Raw genomic sequence first — 16,165 nt, 5'->3', positions numbered from 1 at the left:
CTGACATCAATTGGAGTAAACATAGAGAAGGCCAGTCCTCTTTAGCATAGGGACTGCATCCAGGATTATATTCCCTGATGGTCAGTGTTGGATTTCTCGTTTTTGTCTGTTTTCGCTCCAAAGATCCTTTTGAGATTCTCACTCACTGGAGAACGTATCTTAGCGATCACCATGATGTCTATGAAACCCTGCTCAGCAGAACATGTAACCAATAGTGAAACATTAAAACATGGGCCGGTTAGCTCAGCTGGTTAGAGCATGGTGCTAATAACACCAAGGTCACGGGTTCGATCCCCGTACGGGCCAAAAATTTTAAGGTTATTCAGACTGTCTACTCCGTGGACACATTGTGAAAAACCGTCAAAGAGTATAAATTAGAAGTCATGGCTGTATGTGTTTATATACACAGCACCATTACAGAAAAACCAGTGAAGCAGTTTGCTTGTTATAGATTTAATTAATGTTCATTCCAGTAATATCAAAGAAAAAGCAAAAGTTGCGTTTCATTTAACTGTTTAGGCATGAGAATTGGATTTAGTTGACTTATTCCTAGAGTTCAAGTAGCCAGTCTCCTGAAAGTTTACCAGCTTTTATTAAAACATTTGTCCCTTCAAGCTGCAAAAGGAATGTGAGGATCTGCAAAGTCATGAGAGAAAATGTCAATGGAAATCTTTTCTCGAACTAAAATTCTTGACTTTTCCATCCTCATCCAGTGCAATTTCAGCCAAAAATAGGGGATGCAGATTGCGTCACTGCACATGAACAATTTGCCAAATGATAACAGGTTGCATTAAAATGTTTCCTTTTCTAAGCCTGAAGAGAAATGTAAGGGTGCTCCAATGATTTTTACAAGTTTTGACAAACTTCAAGGATGCGGGATGAGAAATGAAGTTAGCTTGAAGCAATTCCTTAAAAACACAAGCATTAATCTAAAGATATTTAACCCTTCTTGATGACTGCTTAAGGATCCAGTGCACATGAGTTTGGCAGATGATGATAAAGAGTTCCTCTCGTACTTTACCTCCATCTTCTCTCTTTGCTTTACTCGGTTGCAACGCTTTCAGGCAAACTTCCCATGCAGACTTAAAACTTCTTGTCTCAATCTTCTAAACTACAGCAGATCCACATATCAGCCTACATCTGGACAGGTGACCACACCATGGGATCCCGGAGCAGAGGGCAATGGGATTTCTGAAAGTCCAAAGACGTGATAGTAGAAATCGCTGAAAATGCTTTCTCACAATAAAAATCCCTGACATCAAATGGAGTAAACATAGTGAAGGCCAGTCCTCTTTAGCATAGGGAAAGCATCCAGGGTTATATTCCCTGATGGTCAGTGTTGGATTTCTCGTTTTTGTCTGTTTACGCTCCAAAGATCCTTTTGAGATTTTCACTCACTGGAGAACATATCTTAGCGATCACCATGATGTCTATGAAACCCTGCTCAGCAGAACATGTAACCAATAGTAAAACATGGGCCGGTTAGCTCAGCTGGTTAGAGCATGGTGCTAATAACGCCAAGGTCACGGGTTCGATCCCCGTACGGGCCAAAAATTTTAAGGTTATTCAGACTGTCTACTTCGTGGACACATTGTGAAAAACCGTCAAAGAGTATAAATTAGAAGTCATGGCTGTATGTGTTTATATACACAGCACCATTACAGAAAAACCAGTGAAGCAGTTTGCTTGTTATAGATTTAATTAATGTTCATTCCAGTAATATCAAAGAAAAAGCAAAAGTTGCGTTTCATTTAACTGTTTAGGCATGAGAATTGGATTTAGTTGACTTATTCCTAGAGTTCAAGTAGCCAGTCTCCTGAAAGTTTACCAGCTTTTATTAAAACATTTGTCCCTTCAAGCTGCAAAAGGAATGTGAGGATCTGCAAAGTCATGAGAGAAAATGTCAATGGAAATCTTTTCTCAAACTAAAATTATTGACTTTTCCATCCTCATCCAGTGCAATTTCAGCCAAAAATAGGGGATGCAGATTGCGTCACTGCACATGAACAATTTGCCAAATGATAACAGGTTGCATTAAAATGTTTCCTTTTCTAAGCCTGAAGAGAAATGTAAGGGTGCTCCAATGATTTTTACAAGTTTTGACAAACTTCAAGGATGCGGGATGAGAAATGAAGTTAGCTTGAAGCAATTCCTTAAAAACACAAGCATTAATCTAAAGATATTTAACCCTTCTTGATCACTGCTTAAGGATCCATTGCACATGAGTTTGGCAGATGATGATAAAGAGTTCCTCTCGTACTTTACCTCCATCTTCTCTCTTTGCTTTACTCGGTTGCAACGCTTTCAGGCAAACTTCCCATGCAGACTTAAAACTTCTTGTCTCAATCTTCTAAACTACAGCAGATCCACATATCAGCCTACATCTGGACAGGTGACCACACCATGGGATCCCGGAGCAGAGGGCAATGGGATTTCTGAAAGTCCAAAGACGTGATAGTAGAAATCGCTGAAAATGCTTTCTCACAATAAAAATCCCTGACATCAATTGGAGTAAACATAGAGAAGGCCAGTCCTGTTTAGCATAGGGACAGCATCCAGGGTTATATTCCCTGATGGTCAGTGTTGGATTTCTCGTTTTTGTCTGTTTACGCTCCAAAGATCCTTTTGAGATTTTCACTCACTGGAGAACGTATCTTAGCGATCACCATGATGTCTATGAAACCCTGCTCAGCAGAACATGTAACCAATAGTAAAACATGGGCCGGTTAGCTCAGCTGGTTAGAGCGTGGTGCTAATAATGCCAAGGTCACGGGTTCGATCCCCGTACGGGCCAAAAATTTTAAGGTTATTCAGACTGTCTACTTCAAGGACACATTGTGAAAAACCGTCAAAGAGTATAAATTAGAAGTCATGGCTGTATGTGTTTATATACACAGCACCATTACAGAAAAACCAGTGAAGCAGTTTGCTTGTTATAGATTTAATTAATGTTCATTCCAGTAATATCAAAGAAAAAGCAAAAGTTGCATTTCATTTAACTGTTTAGCCATGAGAATTGGATTTAGTTTACTTATTCCTAGAGTTCAAGTAGCCAGTCTCCTGAAAGTTTACCAGCTTTTATTAAAACATTTGTCCCTTCAAGCTGCAAAAGGAATGTGAGGATCTGCAAAGTCATGAGAGAAAATGTCAATGGAAATCTTTTCTCGAACTAAAATTATTGACTTTTCCATCCTCATCCAGTGCAATTTCAGCCAAAAATAGGGGATGCAGATTGCGTCACTGCACATGAACAATTTGCCAAATGATAACAGGTTGCATTAAAATGTTTCCTTTTCTAAGCCTGAAGAGAAATGTAAGGGTGCTCCAATGATTTTTACAAGTTTTGACAAACTTCAAGGATGCGGGATGAGAAATGAAGTTAGCTTGAAGCAATTCCTTAAAAACACAAGCATTAATCTAAAGATATTTAACCCTTCTTGATGACTGCTTAAGGATCCAGTGCACATGAGTTTGGCAGATGATGATAAAGAGTTCCTCTCGTACTTTACCTCCATCTTCTCTCTTTGCTTTACTCGGTTGCAACGCTTTCAGGCAAACTTCCCATGCAGACTTAAAACTTCTTGTCTCAATCTTCTAAACTACAGCAGATCCACATATCAGCCTACATCTGGACAGGTGACCACACCATGGGATCCCGGAGCAGAGGGCAATGGGATTTCTGAAAGTCCAAAGACGTGATAGTAGAAATCGCTGAAAATGCTTTCTCACAATAAAAATCCCTGACATCAATTGGAGTAAACATAGAGAAGGCCAGTCCTGTTTAGCATAGGGACTGCATCCAGGATTATATTCACTGATGGTCAGTGTTGGATTTCTCGTTTTTGTCTGTTTACGCTCCAAAGATCCTTTTGAGATTTTCACTCACTGGAGAACATATCTTAGCGATCACCATGATGTCTATGAAACCCTGCTCAGCAGAAGAACATGTAACCAATAGTAAAACATGGGCCGGTTAGCTCAGCTGGTTAGAGCGTGGTGCTAATAACGCCAAGGTCACGGGTTCGATCCCCGTACGGGCCAAAAATTTTAAGGTTATTCAGACTGTCTACTTCGTGGACACATTGTGAAAAACCGTCAAAGAGTATAAATTAGAAGTCATGGCTGTATGTGTTTATATACACAGCACCATTACAGAAAAACCAGTGAAGCAGTTTGCTTGTTATAGATTTAATTAATGTTCATTCCAGTAATATCAAAGAAAAAGCAAAAGTTGCGTTTCATTTAACTGTTTAGGCATGAGAATTGGATTTAGTTGACTTATTCCTAGAGTTCAAGTAGCCAGTCTCCTGAAAGTTTACCAGCTTTTATTAAAACATTTGTCCCTTCAAGCTGCAAAAGGAATGTGAGGATCTGCAAAGTCATGAGAGAAAATGTCAATGGAAATCTTTTCTCGAACTAAAATTATTGACTTTTCCATCCTCATCCAGTGCAATTTCAGCCAAAAATAGGGGATGCAGATTGCGTCACTGCACATGAACAATTTGCCAAATGATAACAGGTTGCATTAAAATGTTTCCTTTTCTAAGCCTGAAGAGAAATGTAAGGGTGCTCCAATGATTTTTACAAGTTTTGACAAACTTCAAGGATGCGGGATGAGAAATGAAGTTAGCTTGAAGCAATTCCTTAAAAACACAAGCATTAATCTAAAGATATTTAACCCTTCTTGATCACTGCTTAAGGATCCATTGCACATGAGTTTGGCAGATGATGATAAAGAGTTCCTCTCGTACTTTACCTCCATCTTCTCTCTTTGCTTTACTCGGTTGCAACGCTTTCAGGCAAACTTCCCATGCAGACTTAAAACTTCTTGTCTCAATCTTCTAAACTACAGCAGATCCACATATCAGCCTACATCTGGACAGGTGACCACACCATGGGATCCCGGAGCAGAGGGCAATGGGATTTCTGAAAGTCCAAAGACGTGATAGTAGAAATCGCTGAAAATGCTTTCTCACAATAAAAATCCCTGACATCAAATGGAGTAAACATAGTGAAGGCCAGTCCTCTTTAGCATAGGGAAAGCATCCAGGGTTATATTCCCTGATGGTCAGTGTTGGATTTCTCGTTTTTGTCTGTTTACGCTCCAAAGATCCTTTTGAGATTTTCACTCACTGGAGAACATATCTTAGCGATCACCATGATGTCTATGAAACCCTGCTCAGCAGAACATGTGACCAATAGTAAAACATGGGCCGGTTAGCTCAGCTGGTTAGAGCGTGGTGCTAATAACGCCAAGGTCACGGGTTCGATCCCCGTACGGGCCAAAAATTTTAAGGTTATTCAGACTGTCTACTTCGTGGACACATTGTGAAAAACCGTCAAAGAGTATAAATTAGAAGTCATGGCTGTATGTGTTTATATACACAGCACCATTACAGAAAAACCAGTGAAGCAGTTTGCTTGTTATAGATTTAATTAATGTTCATTCCAGTAATATCAAAGAAAAAGCAAAAGTTGCGTTTCATTTAACTGTTTAGGCATGAGAATTGGATTTAGTTGACTTATTCCTAGAGTTCAAGTAGCCAGTCTCCTGAAAGTTTACCAGCTTTTATTAAAACATTTGTCCCTTCAAGCTGCAAAAGGAATGTGAGGATCTGCAAAGTCATGAGAGAAAATGTCAATGGAAATCTTTTCTCGAACTAAAATTATTGACTTTTCCATCCTCATCCAGTGCAATTTCAGCCAAAAATAGGGGATGCAGATTGCGTCACTGCACATGAACAATTTGCCAAATGATAACAGGTTGCATTAAAATGTTTCCTTTTCTAAGCCTGAAGAGAAATGTAAGGGTGCTCCAATGATTTTTACAAGTTTTGACAAACTTCAAGGATGCGGGTTGAGAAATGAAGTTAGCTTGAAGCAATTCCTTAAAAACACAAGCATTAATCTAAAGATATTTAACCCTTCTTGATCACTGCTTAAGGATCCATTGCACATGAGTTTGGCAGATGATGATAAAGAGTTCCTCTCGTACTTTACCTCCATCTTCTCTCTTTGCTTTACTCGGTTGCAACGCTTTCAGGCAAACTTCCCATGCAGACTTAAAACTTCTTGTCTCAATCTTCTAAACTACAGCAGATCCACATATCAGCCTACATCTGGACAGGTGACCACACCATGGGATCCCGGAGCAGAGGGCAATGGGATTTCTGAAAGTCCAAAGACGTGATAGTAGAAATCGCTGAAAATGCTTTCTCACAATAAAAATCCCTGACATCAATTGGAGTAAACATAGAGAAGGCCAGTCCTGTTTAGCATAGGGACAGCATCCAGGGTTATATTCCCTGATGGTCAGTGTTGGATTTCTCGTTTTTGTCTGTTTACGCTCCAAAGATCCTTTTGAGATTTTCACTCACTGGAGAACATATCTTAGCGATCACCATGATGTCTATGAAACCCTGCTCAGCAGAAGAACATGTAACCAATAGTAAAACATGGGCCGGTTAGCTCAGCTGGTTAGAGCGTGGTGCTAATAATGCCAAGGTCACGGGTTCGATCCCCGTACGGGCCAAAAATTTTAAGGTTATTCAGACTGTCTACTTCAAGGACACATTGTGAAAAACCGTCAAAGAGTATAAATTAGAAGTCATGGCTGTATGTGTTTATATACACAGCACCATTACAGAAAAACCAGTGAAGCAGTTTGCTTGTTATAGATTTAATTAATGTTCATTCCAGTAATATCAAAGAAAAAGCAAAAGTTGCATTTCATTTAACTGTTTAGGCATGAGAATTGGATTTAGTTTACTTATTCCTAGAGTTCAAGTAGCCAGTCTCCTGAAAGTTTACCAGCTTTTATTAAAACATTTGTCCCTTCAAGCTGCAAAAGGAATGTGAGGATCTGCAAAGTCATGAGAGAAAATGTCAATGGAAATCTTTTCTCGAACTAAAATTATTGACTTTTCCATCCTCATCCAGTGCAATTTCAGCCAAAAATAGGGGATGCAGATTGCGTCACTGCACATGAACAATTTGCCAAATGATAACAGGTTGCATTAAAATGTTTCCTTTTCTAAGCCTGAAGAGAAATGTAAGGGTGCTCCAATGATTTTTACAAGTTTTGACAAACTTCAAGGATGCGGGATGAGAAATGAAGTTAGCTTGAAGCAATTCCTTAAAAACACAAGCATTAATCTAAAGATATTTAACCCTTCTTGATGACTGCTTAAGGATCCAGTGCACATGAGTTTGGCAGATGATGATAAAGAGTTCCTCTCGTACTTTACCTCCATCTTCTCTCTTTGCTTTACTCGGTTGCAATGCTTTCAGGCAAACTTCCCATGCAGACTTAAAACTTCTTGTCTCAATCTTCTAAACTACAGCAGATCCACATATCAGCCTACATCTGGACAGGTGACCACACCATGGGATCCCGGAGCAGAGGGCAATGGGATTTCTGAAAGTCCAAAGACGTGATAGTAGAAATCGCTGAAAATGCTTTCTCACAATAAAAATCCCTGACATCAATTGGAGTAAACATAGAGAAGGCCAGTCCTGTTTAGCATAGGGACTGCATCCAGGATTATATTCCCTGATGGTCAGTGTTGGATTTCTCGTTTTTGTCTGTTTTCGCTCCAAAGATCCTTTTGAGATTTTCACTCACTGGAGAACGTATCTTAGCGATCACCATGATGTCTATGAAACCCTGCTCAGCAGAACATGTAACCAATAGTAAAACATGGGCCGGTTAGCTCAGCTGGTTAGAGCGTGGTGCTAATAACACCAAGGTCACGGGTTCGATCCCCGTACGGGCCAAAAATTTTAAGGTTATTCAGACTGTCTACTTCGTCGACACATTGTGAAAAACCGTCAAAGAGTATAAATTAGAAGTCATGGCTGTATGTGTTTATATACACAGCACCATTACAGAAAAACCAGTGAAGCAGTTTGCTTGTTATAGATTTAATTAATGTTCATTCCAGTAATATCAAAGAAAAAGCAAAAGTTGCGTTTCATTTAACTGTTTAGGCATGAGAATTGGATTTAGTTGACTTATTCCTAGAGTTCAAGTAGCCAGTCTCCTGAAAGTTTACCAGCTTTTATTAAAACATTTGTCCCTTCAAGCTGCAAAAGGAATGTGAGGATCTGCAAAGTCATGAGAGAAAATGTCAATGGAAATCTTTTCTCGAACTAAAATTCTTGACTTTTCCATCCTCATCCAGTGCAATTTCAGCCAAAAATAGGGGATGCAGATTGCGTCACTGCACATGAACAATTTGCCAAATGATAACAGGTTGCATTAAAATGTTTCCTTTTCTAAGCCTGAAGAGAAATGTAAGGGTGCTCCAATGATTTTTACAAGTTTTGACAAACTTCAAGGATGCGGGATGAGAAATGAAGTTAGCTTGAAGCAATTCCTTAAAAACACAAGCATTAATCTAAAGATATTTAACCCTTCTTGATGACTGCTTAAGGATCCAGTGCACATGAGTTTGGCAGATGATGATAAAGAGTTCCTCTCGTACTTTACCTCCATCTTCTCTCTTTGCTTTACTCGGTTGCAACGCTTTCAGGCAAACTTCCCATGCAGACTTAAAACTTCTTGTCTCAATCTTCTAAACTACAGCAGATCCACATATCAGCCTACATCTGGACAGGTGACCACACCATGGGATCCCGGAGCAGAGGGCAATGGGATTTCTGAAAGTCCAAAGACGTGATAGTAGAAATCGCTGAAAATGCTTTCTCACAATAAAAATCCCTGACATCAAATGGAGTAAACATAGTGAAGGCCAGTCCTCTTTAGCATAGGGAAAGCATCCAGGGTTATATTCCCTGATGGTCAGTGTTGGATTTCTCGTTTTTGTCTGTTTACGCTCCAAAGATCCTTTTGAGATTTTCACTCGCTGGAGAACATATCTTAGCGATCACCATGATGTGTATGAAACCCTGCTCAGCAGAACAGGTAACCAATAGTAAAACATGGGCCGGTTAGCTCAGCTGGTTAGAGCGTGGTGCTAATAACGCCAAGGTCACGGGTTCGATCCCCGTACGGGCCAAAAATTTTAAGGTTATTCAGACTGTCTACTTCGTGGACACATTGTGAAAAACCGTCAAAGAGTATAAATTAGAAGTCATGGCTGTATGTGTTTATATACACAGCACCATTACAGAAAAACCAGTGAAGCAGTATGCTTGTTATAGATTTAATAATGTTCATTCCAGTAATATCAAAGAAAAAGCAAAAGTTGCGTTTCATTTAACTGTTTAGGCATGAGAATTGGATTTAGTTGACTTATTCCTAGAGTTCAAGTAGCCAGTCTCCTGAAAGTTTACCAGCTTTTATTAAAACATTTGTCCCTTCAAGCTGCAAAAGGAATGTGAGGATCTGCAAAGTCATGAGAGAAAATGTCAATGGAAATCTTTTCTCGAACTAAAATTATTGACTTTTCCATCCTCATCCAGTGCAATTTCAGCCAAAAATAGGGGATGCAGATTGCGTCACTGCACATGAACAATTTGCCAAATGATAACAGGTTGCATTAAAATGTTTCCTTTTCTAAGCCTGAAGAGAAATGTAAGGGTGCTCCAATGATTTTTACAAGTTTTGACAAACTTCAAGGATGCGGGATGAGAAATGAAGTTAGCTTGAAGCAATTCCTTAAAAACACAAGCATTAATCTAAAGATATTTAACCCTTCTTGATCACTGCTTAAGGATCCATTGCACATGAGTTTGGCAGATGATGATAAAGAGTTCCTCTCGTACTTTACCTCCATCTTCTCTCTTTGCTTTACTCGGTTGCAACGCTTTCAGGCAAACTTCCCATGCAGACTTAAAACTTCTTGTCTCAATCTTCTAAACTACAGCAGATCCACATATCAGCCTACATCTGGACAGGTGACCAGACCATGGGATCCCGGAGCAGAGGGCAATGGGATTTCTGAAAGTCCAAAGACGTGATAGTAGAAATCGCTGAAAATGCTTTCTCACAATAAAAATCCCTGACATCAAATGGAGTAAACATAGTGAAGGCCAGTCCTCTTTAGCATAGGGAAAGCATCCAGGGTTATATTCCCTGATGGTCAGTGTTGGATTTCTCGTTTTTGTCTGTTTACGCTCCAAAGATCCTTTTGAGATTTTCACTCACTGGAGAACGTATCTTAGCGATCACCATGATGTCTATGAAACCCTGCTCAGCAGAACATGTAACCAATAGTAAAACATGGGCCGGTTAGCTCAGCTGGTTAGAGCGTGGTGCTAATAACGCCAAGGTCACGGGTTCGATCCCCGTACGGGCCAAAAATTTTAAGGTTATTCAGACTGTCTACTTCGTCGACACATTGTGAAAAACCGTCAAAGAGTATAAATTAGAAGTCATGGCTGTATGTGTTTATATACACAGCACCATTACAGAAAAACCAGTGAAGCAGTTTGCTTGTTATAGATTTAATTAATGTTCATTCCAGTAATATCAAAGAAAAAGCAAAAGTTGCGTTTCATTTAACTGTTTAGGCATGAGAATTGGATTTAGTTGACTTATTCCTAGAGTTCAAGTAGCCAGTCTCCTGAAAGTTTACCAGCTTTTATTAAAACATTTGTCCCTTCAAGCTGCAAAAGGAATGTGAGGATCTGCAAAGTCATGAGAGAAAATGTCAATGGAAATCTTTTCTCGAACTAAAATTATTGACTTTTCCATCCTCATCCAGTGCAATTTCAGCCAAAAATAGGGGATGCAGATTGCGTCACTGCACATGAACAATTTGCCAAATGATAACAGGTTGCATTAAAATGTTTCCTTTTCTAAGCCTGAAGAGAAATGTAAGGGTGCTCCAATGATTTTTACAAGTTTTGACAAACTTCAAGGATGCGGGATGAGAAATGAAGTTAGCTTGAAGCAATTCCTTAAAAACACAAGCATTAATCTAAAGATATTTAACCCTTCTTGATCACTGCTTAAGGATCCATTGCACATGAGTTTGGCAGATGATGATAAAGAGTTCCTCTCGTACTTTACCTCCATCTTCTCTCTTTGCTTTACTCGGTTGCAACGCTTTCAGGCAAACTTCCCATGCAGACTTAAAACTTCTTGTCTCAATTTTCTAAACTACAGCAGATCCACATATCAGCCTACATCTGGACAGGTGACCACACCATGGGATCCCGGAGCAGAGGGCAATGGGATTTCTGAAAGTCCAAAGACGTGATAGTAGAAATCGCTGAAAATGCTTTCTCACAATAAAAATCCCTGACATCAATTGGAGTAAACATAGAGAAGGCCAGTCCTCTTTAGCATAGGGACTGCATCCAGGATTATATTCCCTGATGGTCAGTGTTGGATTTCTCGTTTTTGTCTGTTTTCGCTCCAAAGATCCTTTTGAGATTTTCACTCACTGGAGAACGTATCTTAGCGATCACCATGATGTCTATGAAACCCTGCTCAGCAGAACATGTAACCAATAGTAAAACATGGGCCGGTTAGCTCAGCTGGTTAGAGTGTGGTGCTAATAACACCAAGGTCACGGGTTCGATCCCCGTACGGGCCAAAAATTTTAAGGTTATTCAGACTGTCTACTTCGTCGACACATTGTGAAAAACCGTCAAAGAGTATAAATTAGAAGTCATGGCTGTATGTGTTTATATAGACAGCACCATTACAGAAAAACCAGTGAAGCAGTTTGCTTGTTATAGATTTAATTAATGTTCATTCCAGTAATATCAAAGAAAAAGCAAAAGTTGTGTTTCATTTAACTGTTTAGGCATGAGAATTGGATTTAGTTGACTTATTCCTAGAGTTCAAGTAGCCAGTCTCCTGAAAGTTTACCAGCTTTTATTAAAACATTTGTCCCTTCAAGCTGCAAAAGGAATGTGAGGATCTGCAAAGTCATGAGAGAAAATGTCAATGGAAATCTTTTCTCGAACTAAAATTCTTGACTTTTCCATCACCACCCAGTGCAATTTCAGCCAAAAATAGGGGATGCAGATTGCGTCACTGCACATGAACAATTTGCCAAATGATAACAGGTTGCATTAAAATGTTTCCTTTTCTAAGCCTGAAGAGAAATGTAAGGGTGCTCCAATGATTTTTACAAGTTTTGACAAACTTCAAGGATGCGGGATGAGAAATGAAGTTAGCTTGAAGCAATTCCTTAAAAACACAAGCATTAATCTAAAGATATTTAACCCTTCTTGATGACTGCTTAAGGATCCAGTGCACATGAGTTTGGCAGATGATGATAAAGAGTTCCTCTCGTACTTTACCTCCATCTTCTCTCTTTGCTTTACTCGGTTGCAACGCTTTCAGGCAAACTTCCCATGCAGACTGAAAACTTCTTGTCTCAATTTTCTAAACTACAGCAGATCCACATATCAGCCTACATCTGGACAGGTGACCACACCATGGGATCCCGGAGCAGAGGGCAATGGGATTTCTGAAAGTCCAAAGACGTGATAGTAGAAATCGCTGAAAATGCTTTCTCACAATAAAAATCCCTGACATCAATTGGAGTAAACATAGAGAAGGCCAGTCCTCTTTAGCATAGGGACTGCATCCAGGATTATATTCCCTGATGGTCAGTGTTGGATTTCTCGTTTTTGTCTGTTTTCGCTCCAAAGATCCTTTTGAGATTTTCACTCACTGGAGAACGTATCTTAGCGATCACCATGATGTCTATGAAACCCTGCTCAGCAGAACATGTAACCAACAGTAAAACATGGGCCGGTTAGCTCAGCTGGTTAGAGCATGGTGCTAATAACGCCAAGGTCACGGGTTCAATCCAGGTACGGGCCAAACATTTTAAGGTTATTCAGACTGTCTACTTCAAGGACACATTGTGAAAAACCGTCAAAGAGTATAAATTAGAAGTCATGGCTGTATGTGTTTATATACACAGCACCATTACAGAAAAACCAGTGAAGCAGTTTGCTTGTTATAGATTTAACTAATGTTCATTCCAGTAATATCAAAGAAAAAGCAAAAGTTGCGTTTCACTTAACTGTTTAGGCATGAGAATTGGATTTAGTTGACTTATTCCTAGAGTTCAAGTAGCCAGTATCCTGAAAGTTTACCAGCTTTTATTAAAACATTTGTCCCTTCAAGCTGCAAAAGGAATGTTAGGATCTGCAAAGTCATGAGAGAAAATGTCAATGGAAATCTTTTCTCGAACTAAAATTCTTGACTTTTCCATCCTCATCCAGTGCAATTTCAGCCAAAAATAGGGGATGCAGATTGCGTCACTGCACATGAACAATTTGCCAAATGATAACAGGTTGCATTAAAATGTTTCCTTTTCTAAGCCTGAAGAGAAATGTAAGGGTGCTCCAATGATTTTTACAAGTTTTGACAAACTTCAAGGATGCGGGATGAGAAATGAAGTTAGCTTGAAGCAATTCCTTAAAAACACAAGCATTAATCTAAAGATATTTAACCCTTCTTGATCACTGCTTAAGGATCCATTGCACATGAGTTTGGCAGATGATGATAAAGAGTTCCTCTCGTACTTTACCTCCATCTTCTCTCTTTGCTTTACTCGGTTGCAACGCTTTCAGGCAAACTTCCCATGCAGACTTAAAACTTCTTGTCTCAATCTTCTAAACTACAGCAGATCCACATATCAGCCTACATCTGGACAGGTGACCACACCATGGGATCCCAGAGCAGAGGGCAATGGGATTGCTGAAAGTCCAAAGACGTGATAGTAGAAATCGCTGAAAATGCTTTCATACAAAAAAAATCCCTGACATCAATTCTAGTAAACATAGTGAAGGCCAGTCCTCTTTAGCATAGGGACAGCATCCAGGGTTATATTCCCTGATGGTCAGTGTTGGATTTCTCGTTTTTGTCTGTTTACGCTCCAAAGATCCTTTTGAGATTTTCACTCACTGGAGAACATATCTTAGCGATCACCATGATGTGTATGAAACCCTGCTCAGCAGAACATGTAACCAATAGTAAAACATGGGCCGGTTAGCTCAGCTGGTTAGAGCATGGTGCTAATAACGCCAAGGTCACGGGTTCGATCCCCGTACAGGCCAAACATTTTAAGGTTATTCAGACTGTCTACTTCAAGGACACATTGTGAAAAACCGTCAAAGAGTATAAATTAGAAGTCATGGCTGTATGTGTTTATATACACAGCACCATTACAGAAAAACCAGTGAAGCAGTTTGCTTGTTATAGATTTAATTAATGTTCATTCCAGTAATATCAAAGCAAAAGTTGCGTTTCACTTAACTGTTTAGGCATGAGAATTGGATTTAGTTGACTTATTCCTAGAGTTCAAGTAACCAGTCTCCTGAAAGTTTACCAGCTTTTATTAAAACATTTGTCCCTCCAAGCTGCAAAAGGAATGTGAGGATCTGCAAAGTCATGAGAGAAAATGTCAATGGAAATCTTTTCTCGAACTAAAATTCTTGACTTTTCCATCCTCATCCAGTGCAATTTCAGCCAAAAATAGGGGATGCAGATTGCGTCACTGCACATGAACAATTTGCCAAATGATAACAGGTTGCATTAAAATGTTTCCTTTTCTAAGCCTGAAGAGAAATGTAAGGGTGCTCCAATGATTTTTACAAGTTTTGACAAACTTCAAGGATGCGGGATGAGAAATGAAGTTAGCTTGAAGCAATTCCTTAAAAACACAAGCATTAATCTAAAGATATTTAACCCTTCTTGATGACTGCTTAAGGATCCATTGCACATGAGTTTGGCAGATGATGATAAAGAGTTCCTCTCGTACTTTACCTCCATCTTCTCTCTTTGCTTTACTCGGTTGCAACGCTTTCAGGCAAACTTCCCATGCAGACTTAAAACTTCTTGTCTCAATCTTCTAAACTACAGCAGATCCACATATCAGCCTACATCTGGACAGGTGACCACACCATGGGATCCCGGAGCAGAGGGCAATGGGATTTCTGAAACTCCAAAGACGTGATAGTAGAAATCGCTGAAAATGCTTTCTCACAATAAAAATCCCTGACATCAATTGGAGTAAACATAGAGAAGGCCAGTCCTCTTTAGCATAGGGACTGCATCCAGGATTATATTCCCTGATGGTCAGTGTTGGATTTCTCGTTTTTGTCTGTTTTCGCTCCAAAGATCCTTTTGAGATTTTCACTCACTGGAGAACGTATCTTAGCGATCACCATGATGTCTATGAAACCCTGCTCAGCAGAACATGTAACCAATAGTAAAACATGGGCCGGTTAGCTCAGCTGGTTAGAGCGTGGTGCTAATAACGCCAATGTCGCGGGTTCGATCCCCGTACGGGCCAAAAATTTTAAGGTTATTCAGACTGTCTACTTCGTGGACACATTGTGAAAAACCGTCAAAGAGTATAAATTAGAAGTCATGGCTGTATGTGTTTATATACACAGCACCATTACAGAAAAACCAGTGAAGCAGTTTGCTTGTTATAGATTTAACTAATGTTCATTCCAGTAATATCAAAGAAAAAGCAAAAGTTGCGTTTCATTTAACTGTTTAGGCATGAGAATTGGATTTAGTTGACTTATTCCTAGAGTTCAAGTAACCAGTCTCCTGAAAGTTTACCAGCTTTTATTAAAACATTTGTCCCTCCAAGCTGCAAAAGGAATGTGAGGATCTGCAAAGTCATGAGAGAAAATGTCAATGGAAAATTTTTCTGGAACTAAAATTCTTGACTTTTCCATCCTCATCCAGTGCAATTTCAGCCAAAAATAGGGGATGCAGATTGCGTCACTGCACATGAACAATTTGCCAAATGATAACAGGTTGCATTAAAATGTTTCCTTTTCTAAGCCTGAAGAGAAATGTAAGGGTGCTCCAATGATTTTTACAAGTTTTGACAAACTTCAAGGATGCGGGATGAGAAATGAAGTTAGCTTGAAGCAATTCCTTAAAAACACAAGCATTAATCTAAAGATATTTAACCCTTCTTGATGACTGCTTAAGGATCCAGTGCACATGAGTTTGGCAGATGATGATAAAGAGTTCCTCTCGTACTTTACCTCCATCTTCTCTCTTTGCTTTACTCGGTTGCAACGCTTTCAGGCAAACTTCCCATGCAGACTTAAAACTTCTTGTCTCAATCTTCTAAACTACAGCAGATCCACATATCAGCCTACATCTGGACAGGTGACCACACCATGGGATCCCAGAGCAGAGGGCAATGGGATTGCTGAAAGTCCAAAGACGTGATAGTAGAAATCGCTGAAAATGCTTTCA

General features: G+C 39.5%; 12 non-coding genes across 12 annotated transcripts; all 12 read left to right on the top strand.

Annotated features, from left to right (window-relative positions):
* Window positions 1-232: 232 nt before the first annotated feature.
* On the top strand, window positions 233-306 carry TRNAI-AAU (transfer RNA isoleucine (anticodon AAU)). Its single transcript has one exon. It is a non-coding gene; the product is annotated as a tRNA-Ile (tRNA).
* Window positions 307-1,476: 1,170 nt separating this feature from the next.
* On the top strand, window positions 1,477-1,550 carry TRNAI-AAU (transfer RNA isoleucine (anticodon AAU)). Its single transcript has one exon. It is a non-coding gene; the product is annotated as a tRNA-Ile (tRNA).
* A 1,170-nt stretch (window positions 1,551-2,720) lies between these two features.
* TRNAI-AAU (transfer RNA isoleucine (anticodon AAU)) lies at window positions 2,721-2,794 on the top strand. Its single transcript has one exon. It is a non-coding gene; the product is annotated as a tRNA-Ile (tRNA).
* A 1,173-nt stretch (window positions 2,795-3,967) lies between these two features.
* On the top strand, window positions 3,968-4,041 carry TRNAI-AAU (transfer RNA isoleucine (anticodon AAU)). The gene has a single exon. It is a non-coding gene; the product is annotated as a tRNA-Ile (tRNA).
* Window positions 4,042-5,211: 1,170 nt separating this feature from the next.
* On the top strand, window positions 5,212-5,285 carry TRNAI-AAU (transfer RNA isoleucine (anticodon AAU)). The gene has a single exon. It is a non-coding gene; the product is annotated as a tRNA-Ile (tRNA).
* A 1,173-nt stretch (window positions 5,286-6,458) lies between these two features.
* TRNAI-AAU (transfer RNA isoleucine (anticodon AAU)) lies at window positions 6,459-6,532 on the top strand. The gene has a single exon. It is a non-coding gene; the product is annotated as a tRNA-Ile (tRNA).
* A 1,170-nt stretch (window positions 6,533-7,702) lies between these two features.
* TRNAI-AAU (transfer RNA isoleucine (anticodon AAU)) lies at window positions 7,703-7,776 on the top strand. The gene has a single exon. It is a non-coding gene; the product is annotated as a tRNA-Ile (tRNA).
* Window positions 7,777-8,946: 1,170 nt separating this feature from the next.
* Window positions 8,947-9,020, top strand: TRNAI-AAU (transfer RNA isoleucine (anticodon AAU)). Its single transcript has one exon. It is a non-coding gene; the product is annotated as a tRNA-Ile (tRNA).
* Window positions 9,021-10,189: 1,169 nt separating this feature from the next.
* On the top strand, window positions 10,190-10,263 carry TRNAI-AAU (transfer RNA isoleucine (anticodon AAU)). Its single transcript has one exon. It is a non-coding gene; the product is annotated as a tRNA-Ile (tRNA).
* A 1,170-nt stretch (window positions 10,264-11,433) lies between these two features.
* Window positions 11,434-11,507, top strand: TRNAI-AAU (transfer RNA isoleucine (anticodon AAU)). The gene has a single exon. It is a non-coding gene; the product is annotated as a tRNA-Ile (tRNA).
* A 2,414-nt stretch (window positions 11,508-13,921) lies between these two features.
* TRNAI-AAU (transfer RNA isoleucine (anticodon AAU)) lies at window positions 13,922-13,995 on the top strand. Its single transcript has one exon. It is a non-coding gene; the product is annotated as a tRNA-Ile (tRNA).
* A 1,164-nt stretch (window positions 13,996-15,159) lies between these two features.
* TRNAI-AAU (transfer RNA isoleucine (anticodon AAU)) lies at window positions 15,160-15,233 on the top strand. The gene has a single exon. It is a non-coding gene; the product is annotated as a tRNA-Ile (tRNA).
* Window positions 15,234-16,165: the final 932 nt, after the last annotated feature.

The sequence above is a fragment of the Mixophyes fleayi genome, assembly GCF_038048845.1.
Source record: "Mixophyes fleayi isolate aMixFle1 chromosome 2 unlocalized genomic scaffold, aMixFle1.hap1 SUPER_2_unloc_3, whole genome shotgun sequence".
Lineage (NCBI taxonomy): Eukaryota > Metazoa > Chordata > Amphibia > Anura > Limnodynastidae > Mixophyes > Mixophyes fleayi.
This window is presented reverse-complemented; position numbering and strand designations above follow the sequence as displayed.